This window comes from Onychomys torridus, chromosome 4, assembly GCF_903995425.1.
Source record: "Onychomys torridus chromosome 4, mOncTor1.1, whole genome shotgun sequence".
Taxonomy (NCBI): domain Eukaryota; kingdom Metazoa; phylum Chordata; class Mammalia; order Rodentia; family Cricetidae; genus Onychomys; species Onychomys torridus.
This window is the reverse complement of record NC_050446.1, coordinates 152,235,656-152,248,095: the sequence shown is the minus strand read 5'-3', so window position 1 is coordinate 152,248,095 and position 12,440 is coordinate 152,235,656. Positions and strand designations below refer to the sequence as shown.

Genomic DNA, 12,440 nt, shown 5'->3' with positions numbered 1-12,440 from the left:
CTGTGCAGCACCAAGTAGGCCTTCCATTTGAGTTTGTTTATGGAGGTAAGAAGCCCTTACAAGAGTCCTTATACTGAGTGGAGACTTCTGAATGCTATCTTCAAGATAGCTCTGTGTAGGTAGTGGGACATTCAACTGCATGGCCTTGGAAAGGTGCTAGGTCCAATTTGTTCCCTATGACCTTCTAAGTGTAGAACAAGAAAGAGGTCTGATATGAGTCATGAGACAGAAGTTTTAAAGTACCAAAGTTTTATCTGTTCCCAGCAGTTTTCATGACAAAGCCAGAAGGAAATTCAACAGTGCATTTGTTGGAAGGAATCACATTTTCTTCTGATTAAGAATATGCTGAGACTTGCTTTTTAGAAGAACTTTATAATTGTACCACACATCACTTTCTAAATAACTAGGAAAAAATGTTCCATACTGAATTATTCTTTGAGGATCAGAAATTCAAGGCAGATGTTTTAAATCAAAGTTGGTGTTTTGTAGTGAACATAGCTATATTTCTAAGCAATGAGAAAAATCTGTATAAAGATAATGAAGTAAGAAAGAAACAGAAACAAAAACATGTATGTTCTTTATTAATAAGATGCAGGCTGTCAACCCAGGCCTCAACATAGCAAAGCTTGTATTTGACAATGCTGAGTAGACAGTAATGTATGTACACAGTAAGACTTCTGACCTAATGTGAAGTTTTAGTTACAGCAAAAACAAACAAAAAGTAAACCAGAACAAGAGAAAACCTTTCATTTATTTAACAAAAGAAATAATACTTCTCTAAAAAACAGAAAATTGATTGAATATTCAAAATTTTCACATGGTTGCAATTAAAAGGAAACAAAGTGATTGAAAGTCATGTTTCCAACAACATCAAAATGCCAAAACTATGAAACAAAACTCTTAATACACAGAAAACAAGAAAAGTTATTTAGATGTCAAGGCCCCATAGGAACAGTTAATGCTAACTGTTTGGACATCTTCACTCTCTTTAAACTCTAGAGGAAACTATTCAAGTCCTCCTGGCTTAGAGATTTCTAATTATGTATCCCAAGTTAATAAAGAAGAGGGGGATGTTTTGTTTTTGTTTTGTTTATCTCACCCTTTTTCTCTTTTAATTCCAAATTTGAACAGAAAATTCACCTTCTCACTCATGAAATAGCACGTAGATAAGGATATTTTCCAAAATGTTAAAATCATGTACAACTTTAAGAGAAAAGATTCATCTGTATTCTCAGTTCCATCCTCGGACTTTTCTCTCCATATACCCTTCTTAAGTATGTATCTGAGAAATGACTGGGAGACTCTGTTTTGCATATGGCATCTGTAGGTAAACACATTCCATGTTGTGCAATTTTCTTTTTCTTGTTGTTGGTTTGCTTTGGGTGTGTTTTGTTTGTTTGTTTTGAAACAAAGTTTCACTATGTAGCAGAGCTGATCTTAACCTTGTGATCCTTCTGAGTGATGTGATCTTGTGAGTGCGTCTCCATGCCTTGCTTCTGTCAATCCTTTTGTACCATTTCTGTTAAAGCTGGGCATATTATCCTGTAGATGTAACCGTCTTGTTAAATAAGAAACACAGAGCCAATTGCAGAGTTAAAAGCTAAGAGGTCAGAGCAATAATAGCGTTTCCCCAACAACCCCACATTATCCCCTTGGTTTGATATCCACAATTTACCATTTATCTTGTCTAAGTTACAAAAAATTACACATAACATTGGAAGCATATGTCTTGTTATAAACTTTTTCCTCCTTTGACTAACGTAATTGTGATAACATTTCTTGGGAGAATAAAAGCATATTATTTTTATCATATTACTTTCTAAACTGTTATCAGTTTACAGTACTACCAGTTATGTATTGGCATAAAAATTTCCCTTTAGAAAAGCAAATTTTCAAACAATTTGACAGGAAAAGACCAAGCCCACAAACCCTTCAAAGATCACTATCTGTAATGACAGAGTTACAAGTGACATGAAACGCTCTCCCTCCTTCCACTGGCCCTTGTACCCATGTGTCTGCTCAGAAGGGGAGCCTTTAAATGAATGTAGTTTCTTAAATCCGTCCCTGTTTTCTCCCAAGGAAGCTCTTGGTTATGAATCTGGAAAAGAAAAGATTATTTCACAATATACTGTAAATCTAAGGAACTGGACATTTTCTATTATTAATTCCTAACTGTTATTCTTATACAACACCATGCTGTAAGATACAGCAGAAGTAATTTCACTCTTAGCTCAAATAATGAATTGCAATGACAAGATAAAAATCATAAACCAAGCCTCATATTTGGAATTTCCAGTGATTGCTTTATTTACAACAAAGGGGTTGCTTTTGTCCTTTTGTCTAGAAATACTTTCTCAGTCCAAGCTTTTATTGCAGTTAACCATTAACATTCTTTATTATTATTTCTTTTGATTTTTGAGATTATAATTCAATTACTTCCCCCTTTCCTTTCCTCCTTCCAAATTCTCCCATATACCCCTCCTTGCTCTCTTTTGAATCCATGACCTATTTTCTTTGATTGCTATCACATACATATATGCAAATGTATGCATATATATTCCTAAATAAATAAATATGCCCTGCTTAATCTGTATATTACTTGTATATATATATATATATATATATATATATATATATATATATATATATATTTTTTTTTTTTCCCCCATGGGTGATCATTTAGTATTGGATAACCAATTGGTGTACTCTGTTTCAGAAAGGCTATTTCTCCTGCTTTCAGCGTTCCTTAGTTGTTTAGAGATTGTGTGTGTGTGTGTGTGTGTGTGTGTGTGTGTGTGTGTGTGTAGGCCTGAGGCCTAATGCCCTTTCCCCTGGCCACTTTGGTGTGTCTACTGTTGTTGTCCTTGTTCTGATCATGTTGGTGAGAGTTTATGGGTGTAGCTTCTGATATTTTAAGGAGATACAATCTCACAACAAATTCCTTGATTCTATGCACCATTAGCATTTTTTAAAATGTATAGTGGAGAGGCTGAAGTAAGTGTTGGCTTAGTGGTTAAGAGTGCTTAACGCTTTCATGCTTTTCCAGAAGACTAAAGTTTGGTTTACAGCACTCACATTAGGTAGCCAACAGCTACCCATAACTCCAGCTTCAGGGGATCTGACACCCACTTCTCGCCTCCTTGCGAATATGTACACATATGACATATACTCAGACACACACACACAAAACACACACACACATACACACACACACATCACAATAAATGAATAAATAAAATTAAATCTCATATATATATATATAAGAATGCTATGTCTTTATGAATAGATTCCCATAAAGGAAAGAAACCAAATCAAATGAGACTCCCCAATACATTGTTAAATCAAGTGATTTACCACTTAGGCCCCTCTTGGAAATGCAAAAGTTCAGGCCAGTGCAGTATAGAAGAAAGCCTAGAGGCCCAGACAGGTTGTTTTAAAACCTCTGATGGTGATCAGGCTGTACACTGAGATACTGAGAAGACTTTTTGTAGTTACTTCTGGGTCGTTTACAATAATGTTCTCTTATTCAAATTTAGAGCTGTGCTGAAAAGTGGCCAAAAAAAAAAAAAAAAAAATCCTACACATGCTTCCACATAGCACACATCGTTAAACTTCCTTTAACTGTTGACCAAGAAATATCTATTTTGTGCTTCATCAAACACATAATCCTACTGAGATGCAGCCTTTGGGTCTAAGCTCAAATTTCAGTTGCTAGGTTCCCCTGAAACTGTTAGTAGAGTAACACATTTTCTTTAGAGTTTGATACAGCCAGACCATGGGAAGAGCCACTTCTTAGACAGTAGCAGGGGTGTTCATAGCCTGCCAAGGTAATTGATCTTTCTTATCTTCTAGTAATTGTTTGTCTTCACATATCCTAATGTATGACAGTAGACTATGTATGTTATAAGATACACCATTATAAAAAATCCTATTTAATAAAGACCAAAGTTAAAGTCTGTTTTCATTTGCTTAATATTAGAGATGACAACATGTCTGAATAAAAATGTAGAGTTACTATTCAATGAATAAACATATCCTAAGTGAAAAAATTAGAGCCTTTGGACTAAATAATTATTGTCTGACAAGAAGTGAAAATGATGATGTTACAGAACAGGAATATGAAGTAATCAAATGGAACTGTAGAAATAATTATCTTTACATGTGCTGTAAAGTTTCAAGTTGACCTCTCTTGCCTGTTACTTGTTACTAGTTCAAAGGTGAGTAGAAAAATAAGGTTTTGATAGCAGGCTCCTGACAGCTTAATGGTGGTCATCAAGCTTTGTGTATTTTATGTAAACATCTATAGTCAGCATTCTCGATTGGTAGCTCTCTTTATACCTTTGGCAAAGATTAGACTCCAAGGAAACATGCTACATTTCATCTCCACTCAGAAGTCTTCATTTGTGTATGTTTTCTATTTGCATGTCTCTTAGCCTGTGCACTTGAATTACAAAGAAATTCCATAGCTCAAATAAGCATACAGTTGTTTGGCAAGCTGAGATTACATAGCTACAGAGCTCTTCGTAGATGGTATCTATAAATAGAGGTGTCTAATGTGGAAAGCTTTCTGAACAACATAAATGGGCTCCCTTTCAAAGAGAACGGCAAAGGAGGAAAGCCTACAGCACTGATGTAAAGGATTGTAATTAGAATTAGGTCCTGATAATTAGATCCCAGTAGACGGAGTTCGGCTTTCTTTTTCCTAAAACAAACAAATCATAAATGAGTGTAGGATGTCATTTCTGCAAGAATGAAAATAGAAGTGGAATTTTAAATAAAGATTGTGAAGCAAAATGAAGCATTTTAATTCTTGCACCTGGAATCTTTCTTTAATGGAATGCAAATGAATTCTAAAAAATCTTTGACCTCTGTTTTGCTGATTACAGCCTAAAATTACTCATTTGCTTTTTAGAAAAAAAGAGAAAATGAATACCAAGATGAGGGCATTTAGTACATCTACCTTGGAATTTCCTAAAAATGTTGGATGATTGTCTATGACTGGCTAATTCTGTATTTCCAATATAAAGAAAGGTTAAAGACCAAGGATAGAGAGTACTTGGTATAAACGGGGGCTGCATGCAATCATTTGAATCATTTTCTTCACTCTTCACAAGTGAACTCTTGTAGGGCATTTACTTATTGTCCACACTTCTAAATTTGTAGAAGAATCAAAACTATAATCTTCTTTTCAATTTGATAAATAGCTGAGGTTTTTTTAAATTAGCACTCGTAAAAAAGGGCCAGATTTTAAGAGAGTGACTGACATAGATGTTTAGATGAAGTTAGGCAAGTATGTTAGCTCATTAAGGGGTAAGAACCTTTAAATTATCATTGGGATTTTTATGTGTCATTATGTCTGATTTTGATTTGTAGTTATTAACATACACAATAACCAAAACTATGATTGACATAAATGAGGATATTTATAAAATAGCCACCTGAGAGGACTGAGAGACTACACTGAAATTTTTGGATACAATAAAGATGAGTATACATATTTATTTATACTTGCATCCTTTCTTAAATATGTTAAATTTTTAATAAATATTTTTATTTTATTATAATTAATTTAATTTTACATATCAGCCACGGATTTCCCTGTCCTCCCTCCTCCTACCTCCCAGGCTCTCCCCCCCACCCACCCCCTCATTCCCATCTCCTTCAAGGCAAGGTCTCCCCCGGGGAGTCAACCCAGCCTGCTAGATTCAGTTGAGGCAGGTCCAGTTCCCTCCTCCCTGTACCAAGGCCAAGCAAAGTGTCTCAGCATAGGCCCTATGTTCCAAAAAGCCAGCTCATGAACCAAGAACAGGTCCTGGTTTCACTGCCTGGGGGCTTCCTAAATAGTCCGAGCTCATCAACTATCTCACTTATCCAGAGGGCCTTGTCCAGTTCCATGGGGGCTCCTCAGCTATTGGTTCACAGTTCATGTGTTTCCAATAGTTTGGCTGTTTGTCCCTATGCTTTTTTCAATCATGGTCTCAATATCCCTTGCTCATGTAATCCCTTCTTTCTCTCGCCAGTTGGACTTCTGGAACTCTATCTGGGGTTTGGCCATGGATCTTAGCATCTGCTTCCACCAGTCACAGAATGAGAGTTCTATCATGACAGTTAGGGTGTTCGGCCATCTGATCACCAGACTAGGTCAGTTCAGGCACTCTCTCGACCATTGCCAGTAGTCTATTGTGGAGGTATCTTTATGGATTTCTGGGGACCTCTCTAGCACTCTGCTTATTCCTATTCCCATGGGGTCTTCATTTATCATATCTCTTTCCTTGTTCTCCCACTCTGTTCCTGATCCAGCTGGGACCTCCCGCTCCCCTAAGCTTGCTCTCCCCCAACCCTTGCCCTCTATTATCCCCTTCAATCCCAGTTTGCTCATGTAGATCTCATCCATTTCTCTGTCGCTAAGCAATCCCTGTGTCTTTCTTAGGGTCCTCTTTACTAGATAGCCTCCTTGGAGTTTATTTTTATATATATATATATATATATATATGGGGCAGAGGTACACACCAGCCATAGCATGTGTGTGGAGAGCATAGGACAACTTATAGAGTTAGTTTTCTCCTTCTACTATGTGGATTGTGGGGATTGAACTCAAATAATCAAGCTTGGTGGCAAGCATCTTTATCTACTGAGCCAACTGATAGGCCCTTCCCTAAATAAGCTGAAAGTATTTAAAGTAATAACACTTAGACTCTATTTTGTTAATTATAATTAGATTTGAAAAACCAGGACACAAATGAGTAAGTAAACAAATAGCAGTGCATGCTAGCATGGTTATCAAGAAATTTGACAAGCCTTACTATAATTTTCATAAAGTGAGGCTTTAAGTTTCACAGAGTAATAGTCTAGCTGTGTTATATTAATTTTAGCTCTAAGTACTGCAAAGTAACAGGTTTTTTTTTCAGGCTTAAAAGTGCACACTATAGACATTTGGAATAAATGTCTGTGGATCAGTTTCACCTATCAGTCAGCCAGACTAATAGATTCACCTTTTCAACTTTTTCAATATTTCATCTCAGTCTTAATTCACTCAAAGCAAAATGAAAGAAAAAAAAACAAACAAATTAGTATTTTGAGTTTCCTGGTATTGTAGGCTTTCCTCTTAGGACTACTTTCATTTTAGCTCATAGATTTGGCTATGTGGTCTTGTCATTTTCATTTAATTCTAGAAAATTGTTTATATGCTTCTTGATTTCCTCAGTGACCGTTTACCATTCAATACAGTGTTGTTTCTTCTCCCTTACTTTATGCAGTTTCTGTAGTTTTTATTGCCCATGATGTCTAACTTTATCCCACTGTGGTCAGGTGGAATACAGGATGTTATTTCAATTTTCCTATATTTGTTAAATCTTGTTTAATATCATGTCCTAATGTAAACAATTCCAGAGAAGGTTCCAGGAGCTGCTGAGAAGAGTATGCATTCTTTAGAGTTTGGTGGAAGAGTTAGGAAATGTCTATTTGGCCATTTGATTTATGCTGTCATCTAAGCCAAATGTCAAACTGTTTAATTTTTATTCAGATAATCTGTCTATGGGTGAGAATGTCACCCACTGTTGTTGTGTTGGGATCAAACTGTGTTTTTGCAACTGTTTTTTAAGTGGAATTTGATACATCTGTGTTTTGTGAGTATCTGTTTGGAGTTATAATATCCTCTTGGTGTGTTGTTAGTTTTGTGAATGTGGAGTGACACTTCTCATCTCTTTTGACTAGTTTTAGTGTGCAGTCTATTTTTGTCAGGAATTAGAGTAGCTATAACTATTTATTTCCTAGATCCATTTGCTTAGATAGTCTTTAGCCTTACTTTTATGCTTAGATAGTGTCATTCATTGGTAGTAAGGAATGTTTCTGGGATGCAATGTAAAGATGGATCCTGTTTCCTGATCCAACCTGCTATTTTTTCTTTCTTTTTAATAGGAAAATTGAGACCAACAATACTCAGGGTTATTACTGAAAGATGTGCATTAATCCTTGTTAGTTTTTAAAATTTTATATTGTTTTTATAGATTTCTTTTGTTTAACTCTCCTAGTATGTTTTTGTTTATTCCCCATGACCTCTGGGTTGTGTTTATCTTTCTCTTCATAATAAAGTATTCCTTTAAGTGTCATATGTGGAGCTGGTTTAGTGATCATAAATTACTTTAATCTATTTTTGGCAGGGGAGATTTTTACTTCTTCAATTTTAAAAGACAGTTTTCAAAGTATAACAATCTGTGTTGACAGTTAGCTTTCTGAACTTGGAATACACCTTTCCAGGCCTTTGTGGCTTGAACAGTTCCTGTAAAGGTCATTCCTTGTAAGTAATTTGATCTTTCATTTTGCAGCTTCCAATCCTCTTGTTTATTCTTTGTTTTTAATGTTTTAACTATAATATATCATGTGGAGTTTCTTTTCTGGTGCTATTTATTTAGAGTTCTGTAGGTCTCTTGTGCCTGGATAGCATCTCTTTCTCTGAATGTGGAAATTTTCTTTTATTCTTATATTAAAAATATATTCTGTACTTTTAGTATAATTTCTCCTTCATCAATGTTCTTAATCCAAAGTTTAGTTATTTCCATGGTTCCCTAAACTTCACTCATTTTCTATTCATGGGTTTACTATACTTTCAACATCGACCTTTATTGAGTGATCTAATTCCTCTTCCTTGTCTTCCAGCCCACATAGACTGCTGTACACATGATCCATACTATTGGCAAGGCTTTCTACTGAGGATTTTATTTGGCTCATTAATTTATTTCTAGCACCATTTCATTTTGACTTTCCTTCTGTAATTCTATCTCTTCAATGAAATCTAGTTTCTTATCTTATATTGACCTTTTAATTTTATTCTTTGAGTTGTTTAAAAATGGTTATAATTATTCTTTTTTATACTAAATCATTATTTATTTATTTTTGGGGGGATTTTTTATTTATTACATCTGTGTTTTAATTTTACACATCAGCCATGGGTTCCTCCCGCCCCCCCCCATTCTTTTTAATTATTTAATGTCATCTGCATAGGCCCAATTATTATGGGGTTAGTAGTTTTTAGAGGAAGCACATTGTCTTGGATTTTTAATTTTTTTCTGGTATTATACAGCTGTTTTCTGAATTGAAGTCAGTGGTTGATTTGGGAAGTGAATCTTGGGCAGTGGGCCTGGGGTGATTATTTGTCAGCTCCTGAGGCACTGCAAAAGTATGGGCAGGTGTCTGAAGTTCCAGAGACCCCTTCCCTGTTGGCACCAGGAGCTCAGCAGATAGGGAAAATTCTGCTGAGTGGTCAGGCTTGGGTTATCCCTACCTGTATAAGTTGAGAGGTGAAGACTGCTGAAGTTTCAACCACGTGGTCTAGGCCTAAGGAGTTCCTACTTGTCCATGACAGGCGCTTAGTTCACCATAATGTTTTATCATGTGATACTTCAATTCTTTCTTTCATATTCATATATAGAGCTTTCAATTGAATTGCTACTTTATGTTGTGAATATGTCACATTTAATCAGTCCATTTTTTCTGTTTTACAGGATATTAGAATGGTTTTTACTTACTCATGTGACAAGCAATATGTTAGAGAATATCCTTTCCTATAGGTGCAAGGTTTGAAATAGACAAGGTAAAGGTATATAATGATAGATGTACTCGAGGTTCACAGAATGTACCATAATTTAATTATATCCACAAAATCCAAATTATTATCCAAACTGATTGTCATTTTATATATTGTACATGATATTTGATGAGGGTCCATGTTTTATATATACATATATATTAAGTTTACTACATTTGCCTATATGTTTATCTCATTTGCTGTTTTCTTACTGCTGCTTGCATGAACATTTTCCTAATTTCTACTACAACTGAATCTTCTCAACTTGCCTTGTGAGTTTCTTCCTATGAGCCCCCTTACTGCATATGGCTCCTGCTTTATTCCCAGTGAATTGATATTTTTTTCTTATAGTATAGTATTTCTTTTCATATATATTATAACATGTTTAGAATTGTATTTGGTATCCTGTTCTAGTACAGAGAATGATCTATAGTACCTGTGCTTTCAGTTTTGAATGTGCAAATCTATCAAGTATCTAGCAAGGGAAAGTAAAAGAATACAAAGCAAGTAGTAGATAGACAGTAAAATAGCTTTTCCAAACACTCACAACATGTAGTAAAGGTAACTGAGATCAATTGAGAAAGAATGAAGTTAATATCATTAAATCAATGAAGGGCTTACAGACACTCAACAGATATCAACTAGGGAAGCCCTGTTGAGGCATTCAGCTGGAGTTCCAATGAAGAAACCTGTGTTGAACAAAGGGTACCCTAGGGTGAGACTTGCAAGAAAGAGAACCCACCTCCAGAGCCACCTTTTCTGTGATATATTTCTTGCTCACATGTTTTTCCAAGACTGGATTGACTCTTCCAGTTATGTCCATGAAGTCATGATCTTTTAAATTATACTGAGGAAAAAAATATATACATACATATTTATATGGATTCAGTCATTCTCAATAAAACATTAATTAAATTACATTATTGATCTCATAGAGTTTTGTAAATATATTAAAATTTTACTATATATTTGGGGGCCATTTGTCTTCCTTGATAGTCCTTGTTTCTGTAAAGGCACAAACTTATCAGTTCCTTTGGGTAGACCAACCTAACTCTGCTTCAATTTAAAATTATCTCAAGACTCAGCTCTAATAATCTCCCTATCTGGGAGTGTAAAGCCTCGTCTGTTTTAATCATCACGTTAGAACTTAATTATATAAACTTCAATTTTATCTCTTAGATACAGGATGATTAATTATGTTTTCTGGTTAGGTTAGTATGATTTTGAGTTTATCAATTAACCTAATGAAAGTTCAGACTTGTTGAAATTGAGCCCTCTGATCTATGAATATTATACATTTATGTTTATTTTACATTTCCTTTATAAATATTATGAATATTTTCCTGGTAGCTTTTAATAGCTCTACTTTTAATGTACATATTGTAACTTAATTTCAAATAACTTGATTTATCCATCCTAATCCATATTTGTTTTTGGTTGGTTGCTTGTTTGACCAGGAAGAAGATTCAGGCCTTCTTTAGTTATGGAAAATGCATGATTGATGTTGCTTTTCTTCCATTCTTTCTATCCTTTGTTCTTCCTGGAAGTATTAAAAAATGCTTGAAAGTCATACTTAATGTAGTAGTCCATATCCTCACATATAAAGAACTGATTTACAATATATATAATTTTGCATAGTCCTCAAATTCTTTCCCATGCTTTCCAACTATGCTGTGTGAATTTCAACCAAGATAATGCTTAATTGTTTTCATGATAAATTTCTGCTTAAGAATTTTTTGGGGCATGAATTCTTTCTCTGGGTCAGCTTTGTATAAGCCTATGTATCTTTTCTTTACAGTTACATGTTATTATTTGTTTTTGCTCTTTTGGGAGGCCCATCACCTAGCTCCCAAATAAATCACACAGAGACTTTTTCTTACTTATAAATGCCTAGATTTAGCTTGGCTTGTTACTAGTTAGCTTTTCTTAACTTCAAATTATCTCATCTATCTTTGGCCTTGGGGCTTTTACCTTTATTCCTGTATACCTTTTCTTTCCTTTTTATTTAATGTGTGACTGTGCAGCTGGATGGATGGATGGATGGCCCCTGAATTCCTTCTCCTTCCTCTCTCATCCTTTCTACTTTTTATCCCAGATTTCTCCTTCTATTTCTTCTCTCTGCCTGCCAGCCCCACAAATCCTTTCTCCTGCATCACCATTGGTTGTTCAGCTCTTTATTAGACCATCAGGTGTTTTAGACAGGCACAGTAACAGCTTCACAGCGTTATACAAATGCAACATAAACAAAAGTAACACACCTGGAAATAATTTTCCTCAACACTTACATCTTAAGATTGCATATATGCTGATATAATCCATCTTTGGAGACTTTCCTTTCAAAGAAATAGGGTATCATTGTTTCTGACTGGCAAAGAAAATAATAATTTCAGGATCATTTTCATCTACCCATTTTCTGCCATTTATATCCATAGACATTTGTATGAAACACCTGCATTTACAATTGTTACTGATCTAAGTTGAGATTAAGCAAGGATTTTAATTATTCACATTTCCTGCTAGTATGAAGAGAAAATTTACCAAAAAAAAAAAAAAAAAACCAAAAAAAACCAAAAAAAAAAAAAACCAACCAACCAAACAAACAAACAAAATATATTGATATTGTGGTGCTTTGATAGGAATGATCCCCATAGGCTCATAGATTTGAGTGGCTCGTCACCAGAGAATAATACTATTAGAAAGTGTGGTCTTGTTGGAGTAGGTGTGTGGCCTTGTTAGTGGAAGTGTTTCACTGGGGGTGGGCTTTGAGGTTTCAAATGCTCAAGCCAGGCCCTGTCTGTCTGTCTGTCTGTCTGCCTCTCTCTCTCTTTCTGCCTCCTGCTGCTTGTGGATCCTGATA

At 35.1% G+C, this 12,440-nt stretch overlaps 1 protein-coding gene across 1 annotated transcript in view; it reads left to right on the top strand.

The window, feature by feature from the left end:
* The window catches only part of Macrod2 (mono-ADP ribosylhydrolase 2), a 1,315,286-nt gene that overhangs the window by 601,759 nt on the left and 701,087 nt on the right, over positions 1 to 12,440 (top strand). The gene's annotated exons all lie outside the window — the stretch shown is intronic.